The sequence below is a fragment of the Vigna unguiculata genome, chromosome 1 (assembly GCF_004118075.2).
Source record: "Vigna unguiculata cultivar IT97K-499-35 chromosome 1, ASM411807v1, whole genome shotgun sequence".
Classification (NCBI taxonomy): Eukaryota; Viridiplantae; Streptophyta; class Magnoliopsida; order Fabales; family Fabaceae; genus Vigna; species Vigna unguiculata.
The window spans coordinates 19,276,921-19,289,631 of NC_040279.1; positions in this window are offsets into that span (position 1 = coordinate 19,276,921).

Genomic DNA, 12,711 nt, shown 5'->3' on the forward strand with positions numbered 1-12,711 from the left:
CTTTGGACCTGCTTCAAGAACCGTGCACCACCATGAACTAGATGCAAGTCCATTGGGGGCTTCTTTCTGTACTTTCAACCATTTTTGTATCTCCAAAACTTTTTAAAATTCTTATCTTATTCTTTTATTAAAAGTAACTACATATTTACTCTAGTGTAACTCACCCACCTCCAAATGTTTTTTAACCGATGTCGACATCTAATACCTTATTTTGTTTCATGGATGTCAACATCCGATATTATATATTTTTCCAATTATGGATGTCAACATCTAGTATGTAATTTTATTTTTTTCATTTACGAGTATCGAGATCCAATTAACATATATTTAAAAAAATTTATACATTGGATGTTGACATCCACTACATATATAAAAACTGATTTTGAAATTCGTTTCTATATATACTGGATGTCCACATTCGGTAACGAAAACAAAAAAGTTCTGGATGTCGACTTCTGTAGAACAAAATTAAATACTGGATGTTGATCTTTGTAGATAAAATAAATTATAACACTGAATGTCGACATTTGTAACGGATAAAAACTGAAAAAAAATATTAAGTATCGGATATCGACATCCGTAAAAACAAAACAAGGTATTGAATGTTGACATCCGTTGGAAAAAAACAATTCGGGGTCAATCAATGAGAGAGATAAAAAGGTAGTGACTTTTACTGAGGGGCAAAGTGGAAATTTAAAATTTTTTTGTGGTGCAGAAGAAGTGTTTAGAAGTGCAGGGAGAAGCCCCTAGTCCATTTTATCCACTTGCTTTCATCATGGGCCGTGTAAGAATCCAACGTTTAGCTCAAAATGATTGCTTAGTGAATGAGGTTTCTTCATGCTCTTCCAAAATTTCTTTGGCACCCAAAAAAAAATCAAATTTTCAAAAATATTCTTCAACCATTTAGACAGAATAACACAAAACAGAGTAACACAACCCCTTAAGTTGCTTCCGAAAGTTGACTTCTGAATGTCAACATCAGATGAAGATTTTGAACTTCCGAATGCCAATATATATATATATATATATATATATATATATATATATAATATTCCTTTTCACTTTTTCTTAATCTAAAGTTTAGTTTATTTTTTAATTTTATTTATTTTTTAACACATTATATTAAAGTAATTTCAAATTAAAATGAAATATCAAAAATAAAAAAATTAAGAAAAAAAACTTAAAATAAAAAAAAAAATTTAAAAACAAATAAACAAGTTAAATAATTAAACTATTTCAGCATTAAGTTTGTATCCTCGCAATCAAACTCATCATCTTATACTTATTCTTTACCTTCAAAATTTTCAAATTTAAAAGCAATATTATTTTTCTTTCTTACTTCCTCTTATGCATTTAATCACCCAAGTTCAAGTTCTTAACTCAGCAAAGAGAGTCTTCATGGGCATTGTTGCAAGATTTTAAGATTCAGTGATCGTCGTAACCTTTGGTTGCCATGTTTTGTTCAAAGATTTCAAAATTTTAACATTTAATCACTAGTGCAGGAAGGGCTTTTGGCAGCGATTATTTTTGTTATTTTGCCTCGGTTCTAGAACCGAGGCATATTAGGACGAGGCTAAAAATGTTAGCTTTTTGCCTCGGGTCTCAACCAAAGCAGAAGCTCCATATTCTGCCTCGGTTCTGCTGAGAACCGAGGCCATATGTGCTTCTCTGCATTTTCAACATCCCATCTTCTCCACCAGAAACCATAGGTAGTCACCATGGTTACACCACAACTCCGTCAACCACCGCCAGATTTGAAACTCAAAACGAAAGATCCGTAGCCACTACAGTCCTCTCCTTCATCGTAAGAGCAATTTTTGAATCGTGCAACCACCATGGAACCTCCATGTTCTTCATACACAAAAATGTGAACATCACACTTGCATAAATGCAAACAAAAATCAACCATCTACAACAAATCACAATGTCGCGTCTCCTCCTCCAAATCGTGAAACCACCTCCTTCGCAATGACAAGTTTCTTCACGCTGCCGCCACCTACACGTCTCGCCACCATCAACGACAGATCTCCATCCACGTACAACACCAATCTACCACGCACCTGTAACACAACGAACTGATGCCCACTTCGCGAGCCCCAAATCGCACTTCGCCAAGCCATAACACGAATGAGCCAAACATCTAGTAGTTGTGAGTGGTCGGAGTGCAACATCAGCAGTGTAGGTGGGTGGCTGAGAGAGAGAACGCACACGCGAGGAAGAAGAGGAAAAAAAGTGATTCGCGATATTTGAACCCTAATGAACCTTTTGGCCTCAGTTCAATTTTTAACCGAGGCAGAAAACTGGTTTTTGGCAGCGGTTCAATTCCACCCGAGGCAGAAAATACTTTTTGGCCTCAGTTCAATTTTAATCGAGGAAAAAACAGTTTTTGGCAGCGGTTCAATTCCAACCGAGGCCAAATATCACTGCTATAATGGCATTTTTGAAATAATACCCAACTTTTAGTCTTCGAGTCTTCAAAACCGAGAAATATTAGACCTTTTGGCACCGGTTTTCTAATAAACTGAGGCATAAAAGTTGAAAAAAATTACAAAATTGCCACCGCGCCATTTTATGCTTCGGTTAAGCAACAACCGAAGCCTATAACGCGAGTTAAAAGGCCAAAACTGCACTAGTGAATTCATCTGTGTCAATATATATATATATATATATATATATATATATATATATATATATATATATATATATATATATATAACATATAAGTGTGTACACTATAAATTTATATAAATATGTGTTTATATGTATATTGTTATAAAATAAAGCTAATAATGGGGAGAAGAAAGAAGGAAGAAGAGAGAATGGAGAACAATTTTTGTGTGTGTCTTATTGTCTTATTACCGATAGGAAGAGTCGTATTTATAGATACAAAATGTAACTCATAAAGGATACTAATCAAATAGTTGATACAAATATTTAAGCCTTATAAAGAGAAATTAATCATATGAGTCTAGCAAATCAATCAAGCATATAAGTAATTGTATCAAATCAATGGATGACCATTAATTCATAAAATTCCCCCTTGGGTGTCCATTAATTAGAGAATATGCCTCGTTAAAGCCTTACAAGGAAAAATCCTTTGGGAAAAAAATCTAATGAGGGAAAAATAGTACATCATTCTATATTTTTCAATATCATTACATCCTCTATTTCTCCCCCTCATGTAAACTTATAACATTAAGATGACGGAGTCCAATTTTGTGATTCAATTGCTTAAAAGTCCTCCTTAGCAAAAACTTTGTAAATAAATTTGCTAGATTTTCATATGAACGAATCTTTTAGATCTCTTCATCACCATTTCTTTCAAGATCATGAGTGAAAAAGAATTTTGGAAGAATATGTTTTGTTTTGTCTCCTTTAATATATCCTTCTTTCAATTGAGCCATGTATGCACTATTGTCTTCATATATGATTGCTGATTTCATTTTTTTTCCCGAGGATAAACCACAAGTTTGTCACACATTTTGAATTATAGACTTAACCAAATACATTCACTACTTGCCTTGTATAATGCTAAAATTTCCGCATGATTTGACGATGTTGCTATTATTGTTTGTTTCACAGACTGCCATGAAATAGATGTGCCACCACATGTGAACAAATATCCTATTTGTGATAGATCATTATAAGGATCTAATACATAACCTACATTTAGATAACCCATTAGATATGATTTTGAATAATTTGGGTAGAATAAGCCCATATTCATCATGCCCTTAAGATAAGGAAGTATTTATTTTACTCCAATCCAGTGTCTTCTTGTAGGTGATGAACTATATCTTGCTAACAAATTTACAACAAATGTTATATCGAGACCAGTATAATTAGTAAGATACATTAGTGCTCCTATAGCACTAAGATATGGTACTTCAGGACCAATAAGTTTTTTATCTTTTTCTTGAGGTATAAAAGGGTCTTTATCAACATGACCTCACCACCATTGGAGTGGATAATGAATGTGATTTGTCCATATATAACCTTTTAATCACTTTCATTATATAAGCTTCTTGATGTACAAAAACACCTTTGTTTAATACTCAATTTGTAATCCTAAATAAAACTTTATCCTTCCAAGATCCTTCATCTCAAATTCTTTCTTTAAACAATCAATTGCTTTTGTGAGCTCATTAGGAGTTCCAACTATGTTTATGTCATCTATATAAACAACAATTATGGCAAATTCATTTTCTGATATTTTCATATAGATACAAGGACAAATAGGGTCATTTTTATACCCTTCCTTTAATAAGTACTCACTAAGACGATTATACCACATACGTCCTTATTGATTTAATCCATAAAGGGACTTATTCACCTTTACTGAATAATGCTCTTTAGAATTTTCTTTGCTGGGCAAATTTAATCTTTTAGGGAGTTTTATTTAAATATCATTCTCAAGAGAACCATACAAATAGGCTGTAATAACTAGACTAAGTAAATATGTAAATTCAGACCTTCTTATGTAACTATTAGGCTAATTAAATATGTAAATATTGTTGCATCCAATATTGGTGAATCTGTGTCTTCAAAATCAATATCAGGTCTTTGTGAAAAACCTTGAGCAACTAATTATGCTTTGTATCTAACAATTTCACCATTCTCATTTCATTTTTCTACAAAAATTCATCTATACCCAACAGGTTTTACACTTTCAGGTGTCCGAACTACAGGTCCAAAAACCTTTCATTTAGCAATCAAATCTAATTCTGCGATTGCATCTTTTCATTTTGGCCAGTCGTTTCTTTGTCAACAATCTTCAATTGTCATTGGCTCTTAATCCTCATTGTCACTTGTAGTATTCATTATTATATTATATACAAAAGCCTTGTCAACGTTGACTTTATGTCGGTTCCATATCATCTTATTCATGATATAATTTATTGAGATCTCATCATTTTCAACAATTTCAAGTACTGGAGGTTCTTCTAAAACCAAATCATTAATTATGTCAAAAGAATCTTTTGGAATTTCTACACCATTGATTAGGTCATCTTACCTTTTTGCTCCTTCTCTCATTTGAGGGTTTTCATCTTTGGAATTGATAGGCTTACCACTCTTCGGGTTGCAGATAGGTGATAACGTTGTTGACATGATCAAATTAATACTACTTATCTATAACAACTTGGGTATTGTTAAGAAAGTAGTCTACAAAATAGAAAGGGTAAAGTAACCCAAAGTCGTCTATTAATGAACATGGAATTGATTTATAACAAATTAGTTCTTATAAAATCTATACAAAAGGGTTAGTTAAACAAAATAAGAAATAAAGAAATAAAATTGGAAAAAGATAAAGAGAAATAAAAAGAATTATAAAGAAAATCGATTGATTCCACTACTTTTTCAAAATAGAATTCTTCACTAGTTATCTAAGGATTATCGTTCAATTAATTATTTTCATAGATTTTCAAATTAACCAATTTAAATTCTCAATTAATTTATTGCCGTTCTGACAATTAATCAAAGTACATTCTCAATTAAAAGCAAGAACTTTGTAGACTAATCATAGCAAATTTAACCAAAGTACATTCTCAATTAAATATTACTATGCCTAATCATGTCTATTCTTTTACCTTTAATATCAAGTAAAAAGCTAATTAACCAAAGTACATTCTTGATTAATTTTAGTTAAAGTTTTCACCTCTACTCAAAGTACTTTCTCAATCATTGGCAAAAACTCATTCAATCACATGAAAGTTTCTAAATTTAATAAAAATACACCCTCAATTAAAATTGAAAACCCTTGAACTCATATGATTGATATGTTGTGTAGATTTAACACCGTGCTAACTTTCTAAAATGTAAAAATCATTACTTTTACTTGATTCAAATATAAAAGACATAAAAATATGTATCATAACAATAATCAAATGAACAAACCAATTATTGCATTCTAACATTAGAATCCATAATGAAATTGTAGTGGAACCAACCCTTGAAGCTTAGCACTCTATGAAATCAAAATAAAATAAAAAATAGGAAAGGAATGAAGAGAGAGAACGAAATTAGATCCTGTAAAGGGTTTTTAAACTCTAAATTTTTGAGCTTGTCTTTTCTACTTCCTTCATCTTTTTATATATAGGACTTGGATTGGGCTTTTCTAGTGCGAAAATCTCTCGAATATTTGTAAAAGAATCATAATATCATTTATGTTCATAGTTGTTATGAATATCAAAAAATATTTGGAGAGATATAAACTATTTGACAAATATAATTAGTTGATAATTTCGGATATAATTAAATTAATTAATTAATTAAAAGTATCTAATAAATTATCACCAAATAATATTTGCATTAATTTTCTAAATCAGCCATTTGCAATCTGTAGTCCAAATTTGTAGAGAAAACCTAATTTGGTCTCAAATTTGAGAGGGACCAAATTGCTTCATTTTAAGAAAAAAGACAACCAAATTGGATCTAAATTATAAATAAGGGGAAAAAATTGAAAACAAGCACTATCAAGTGACAATAAGATGACATGTGACACTATACAGACACGGCGTTAACATCAATTTAAAGAAAGGACTAAATTGAACATTTTGAAGAAATTGAAAGACTAAATTAAACAAATGAAAAATTAGGAGTCTTTTTAAAATTTTGAATAAAATTAGAGGACCAAATTAGGCATTAAACCAATATATTAATATTTTCACTTTAATGTTTATTGTTTGACCAATTTAAAGATTGGACTTGTTGGCTGGTCAATAAGAGTTTGACATGTGGCAGATTTCTTTCTCTCCCAATCAGATCTCTTGCTCCTCGATTAGAGTTTTATGCTGCGTGATTCATTCTTGGAGGTGCTTTTCCATCATGGGGTAGAACATGTAGGTTTGTGGTTGATGGCAACGTTGAGGTTGAATGTGGCTGCGTTTAGGATTTGGATGGCTTCTCGATGAGTTCCTAGGTGGTTGCAACGTTGTTGGGTTTTGACTCTACGTTGATGGTTTCGCGATGGTGGTACGTTGACAAAGGTCCAAGAGTGGGGGAACGAAACTGGCAGCGTCGCAGGTGAGGGTTTTGTTTCAGCAATGTTGAATTCCGGGGAGGAGGCTGTTGCGTTAATTGTGGCTTGCTTTGCTAGCTGAGTTCTACTAAGAGGCATGGTGCAGGTCTAATCTGACGGTTTTTGTGGTTCTGGATCAAAGGAAGTTTGTACTGTAATGGTTTATGTGATGGAGTGACTCACGGTGTAGGTGAAAGTGTTGTTTGAGACCTAGGTTGAAGATGACGATGACATGTTATCAACTGATTGGCCCGATTTTGAATGTTATGATATGGGACACGTCTCAAGCTCTTATTGGTTAGATTATGTGTGCGAGGACTTTGCTACTTGGCAACAAATGGTTAGGTTTCTTTTATAAGTGGCATGATGGATGAAAGTTAGTAATTTAGAGGTTCAAAATAGGTTTTTGGGTGACCCATGTAAAGATGGTCGAGTGGATGACCAATGGAAGGGGTGTCACGGCATTTTTTTTTGTTTCAAGAACAGCCATACATCCTGTCACGACAAAGTAAAATATGAAAGTTTATAATGAACTCAACGAGTGGTTTTCAACCCCAACAAAACAACAAACAACTAAAGCATGAAGCTGACATTTTACTTTTAAAAACATGCAACTAGAATATTACATATAACCAAGCAAAAGACATATTATTGACATTGCAACTATGGATATATAACTCGCGTTCAAAAAAATAACCATCACATGATATAAGGCAAAAAGTAAAGTCAAAGAACACACTCATCCCATCAATGACCACCAACACATTAAAATATAAGACAATTAACACTACCAGAAAAACGCTAAATATCGACAGAGATGTTCCGACGGATTACAATTCGTCGGTCATTGATCATTACTGACAGAGTTACCGACGGATGCATATGTTGAATTTACCGACGGACAATATCTGTGTGTAACGTACATGGAGAAATTGTTGGATGTGTTTACCGTTGGATTTACCGACAGATGTTTACCTCTTCATTTACTGACAAATATGGGTCGTCGGTAATGTCTTTCATTTAGTACTCTGACGGATGTACCAACGGATCTACGCCGTTGGTAATGTCGTTGTTGAAATCAAAATTAAGAATTGAGATTCCCTCTTTCGATGGTAATGATGGTTGTTATTGTGCTTGTCAAGACACTTATTATTGGACTATCATCAGTGTCCAATCTTGCAAACCACAATTTTAGATGTGTATTTCTGGATGCAAGGAAGTGTTTTAGAAATATAGCCAAAGTAGTCCCAAATAAGTGCATCAGCTGTGGTGCTTCCAAATGTTACGTTTTAGGCCCCTCTCAAGTGCAAGCCAATTGTCTTAGATGCTAAGTCATCTTGTGACTATTGGAGATCCTCACTTTCCAACTTTCAATGTCCATTCAGCATCCAATTCACCTATTATCACTCCAATATGGCTGGTGCTTCATATGGCAGCAACAAGCAAGGTTCCAGCAACAACATTAGGTCCTTCATATAGCTAGTCCTCTTAATTCAACCTCTCATTCTCCAACACAACACCTTAAAAGGGTAGAAGATTTTTAAAAACTAAGAATTAGTAGTCTAAAAACCACAAAAAACATGCAAATTGCTTGGAAAATTATAAGATTTTGAGTGTTATCATATAGTTGTGCTGTTTGTAGTAGCTTTTTTATTTTTATTTTGATGCAATAATGAAAATTTATTGGTTATTCTAACCAATGTATTATTGTTATTCTTTCTATATATACACTTGCATTTGTGCTCACTTTTCCTTCCACTAGATGAACTAGATGCTCACTTTTCAAATGCCGTAAATATCTTGAACACGTTTCAATATGATGAAATGTGTAGAATAAATAGTGAGGAAAGCTAAGTCAATCATTCACATGCTTGTGTGATCAAGGGTCAAAACGTGTAGCAGTGTGCAAATGCATAATTTTACCATCAAGACATGGTTAATATGATGCTAATGAGTTACTAGAACTATTGGAGAATAAAAATCCTAATTCTAGGTAGTCCAAAAACCTAAAATGAGCATATCACACTCAAAACCTAAAATCTAGTTCATGATTTCACTTCCCACCATCTGTGATGTTTCTCTACCTCAACACAAGTTGCATTTAATGCCACATTGAGTCTCCAATAGCTAGTACAAGCTTTAGGACTAAATATGAAAAAGTCAACTCATGGTCAACTTACAAATTTTTTAACCAATTTAGAGCATCTTTTTTGCCATTGTTATTGTAAGTTGTTTTGCCCTTGGTTCACTATTTTTGCATCAAAATATGCCACACAAGTTAGTCACTCTAATTCAATAAAAAAAACATAAACGAAGTTCTTTAACTAGACTAGTTATGCATAAACTAAGTCACACAAGTTAGCTTCCACATATCAATTTTCGTTTTCCGTGTTATTCCTAACTTTTAGCTTAGTTTTCATCATTCTTATACTAATTAAATTGTTTTTGCATCATTGCTTAACATTTCCTTTGCTAATTTGGTAGTCTTAGCTCATTTTGACTAATTTCTAGTTCATTTTTTGGGTTTTTACTAGGCAAATTCGAATTATCTTGTTAATTATGTGTTGTGATATGTTCTCAACCTTTCTTTTGATATTTAGAAGTTTTCCAAGTAGTTCTATAAGAGTTATGTGTGCTAGTTTACTTAATTTCTAAATTGTTGGAGTTTTAGCATAGTTTAGTGGTAGTTTTAAGTCTTAGGTAGCTAGATTTTGAGTTGTAGTCAGGTTTAGCAGTGTGAGCTGTTTTCTATTTATATTTTGCCATTACAAACATGTTAGGATAGTTAGATTAAACTTCCATAGGTTAGCTTAGTACATGCATACAAAAAAGTGTCAATTTTGTAGACTAGTCTTGGTTTTAGGTAGTGAATTGCAGAATTCGCCTGGCGCACCCCTCCTTACCACCAGGCGCTACACCAGTACTTGCGCAATATTGGTTTTAGTTCAGGTTCAAGCACACTCCACACAGGTTGCTCTCAGTTGCTCTCATTTTCTCTCATTCTAGAGTACCCTTAATGAAAAGCATTATCATCTATAATGTTCCAGGCCTTATAGCACCTCACATGTGCATTCATCCCCTAGTCATATAGACCATCCCAAGCATGCTCAAACAAAATGTAAGCAGCAACACTCTAACAATTTTAAGCACATGATCTTATCCACCAATGCAAGTTAATATTGACACCCATGCCTTCACCAAACCAATTCTCCATATGTGACTAATCCAAAGGAACATTCAAATTGATAGAGACTTACCACATAACCCAATCATGCTTTATTAAAAGTTACTAGTAATTATCAAGAGGTTATTCATGCATTTTAAAGACTCCAAAATCAGAAATATTGCGTAACGCCAGGCGGTGCATACTGTTCTAAGCAGTTTTTCCCTGATTTTCAGCACCAGCACATCTCTTCTCTCCAACAATTTCTCCAATTCAATTTTGCCCACACTTTCCGTTATTTAACAATCCAATTATACTACTATTTCCATTTGATAAAAGCAAATTACCCAAATTCAATTTTCGCTAATTGATTCCCTAAGCAACAATTCGCAATTCATGAATCCTAGAGCCTCCTTACACTATTTCATCCAATTTCATGGTCAATTACACTACAAATCAGTGAAGTCCAACACCAGATCGTCTCCTAAGACCCAACCCTTGCTTTCCCACGAACAAACTCATGTAAAAACTCAGAAAAACACAAATCGAGCCACAATTCCAGAAATGCAAATTTCAATGCAAACAGAAAATGGCATATCATATACATGCTATAAATCATACAATTATGCATAAAACATAAAAAAAATGTGGTTCAGCTCCCCTAACCTGGTTTCCTTGGCTTAAATTTTGGAATTGTTGTGAATTCTCTCTTGATCCTCAATGATCTCCCTTTGGCTTTCTCTCCAATTCAGCTTCAAAGTTTCACTCCAACCGTACTACTCTCAAAATTCGTGTTCTATTTTTTTGAGTACACTCACAGCTTGCCAAAACCCTTCTTCTTACCTCACATTGGCCTTTTAAAGGTTCCTTAAAGCTAGATAATTACCAAAAACGAATTTAAGGTTTAATGGCAATGTTTATTATCATTCATTGATTCTTTATGGTCTGTTTTTCAGCCTCCCTTGGCTGCCCATGCATCTAGGTTTCCCTTAACCCTTCAAATTCAAGCCAAAACCCAAAATAGCAAAAATAAAGTTTAATTTGGGTTCTCCAAGGCTTGAACCCATAACCATACAAATGCCAAATCAATGTTCAACCATTTAACCAATTCATGTTTCATGATGACTAATATAATTAAATGATTATATCATTTCATAATCATGCTCAACATATATTTAAAAATAAAAACAAATAAATAACACACAATTGGCATATATAGGACTCAAACCCAAGTCCTCTCACATAATAAAGTACTCTCAACCACTTGAGCAATACTTTTCCACGTCATTGCAATCCGCATTAAATGCTTTGCCACACCAGTACCTTCGCAGTACAGATTCTGGCTTGGTTTCAGGCACTGGTTTCTACCTTCTTACTCACATATTCACTCGACAAGTTAATTAGTATCCCTTCTTAGATTAGTAACAGGGTCCCCTATTTTACTACTCTCACACCCACCACCTCCAGAACTTCTCCATCGAATTTAGAACTCCCATAATATCATTGCAGCAATTAGGTCACTGAATTATTTCACTCCTATAACTACCACTACCCGATAACAGCCATATACTTTTCCAAACTAGTGACTATATGTTTTCTATATATGATTCTGATGACACCTTAATCCAACAACCATACCATACCCCTTATGTTACTCATTCCCTTCCATTACCACATTTCACCAGCCTACATCAACCGGATTATAAAGTAAGACTGGGAACATTGCTACCTTACCTATAATCCCTTAAATCAGTCCCTACACCAGCTATTTTCATTCATCTATCCAGTTGCATATTCAAGACCTTTTCTTCCTATTAGCAAACCTCAATTATCATATTTATAACTACATTTCTTATACCAAAGCTCTTCACGAACTATTATTCCCACTTCGCATTTAGCCATAACCTGGTTGACCCAAACATTCTCAGATCAACCCGCAGTGCCCAAAATCACCCTCTACATGAATGCTTCTCCGCTGGCGCTTGGCGGCAAGCTCTGCGCCGCCAAGCGGTGCATAACATCTGGCATTTCCAGATTTTTCCCCAGCCCACGTGTCTTCAAACCTTTACCATTCCCCTTGCTTTGCAATTTCTATCAATTCTTACCCGAATGCATTCACATCCATGACAATCCACAACCTAATCTCATTAAATCAATAATTTCCCATGCCTATTCATGATATTCGTCCTCAAATCATAAAAACAAGACATCATGCAACCCACAAGGCGTTCATAGTAATTTATCCAATTAAACTTCCAACCATACATAATTCAACAATGAAACACCTCACATCATCATTAATTGAGTAGAACTTCATTTTTCCTCCGATCAAAATCACCCAGGGTACCTAGAACATCAAAACCGAGTCAATTAAACTCGCGTCGCTTAGCGGTTGTTCATCACTATCGGGCAGTTCATCAACAAAACCCAGAAATTGGGCTATAGGTGTACGACGCCTGGCGGTACAAGGACTTACTGCCAGGCGGTTCCTCAAGGGAACCCAAGAATACCTTAAATTGGCATGTGCCGC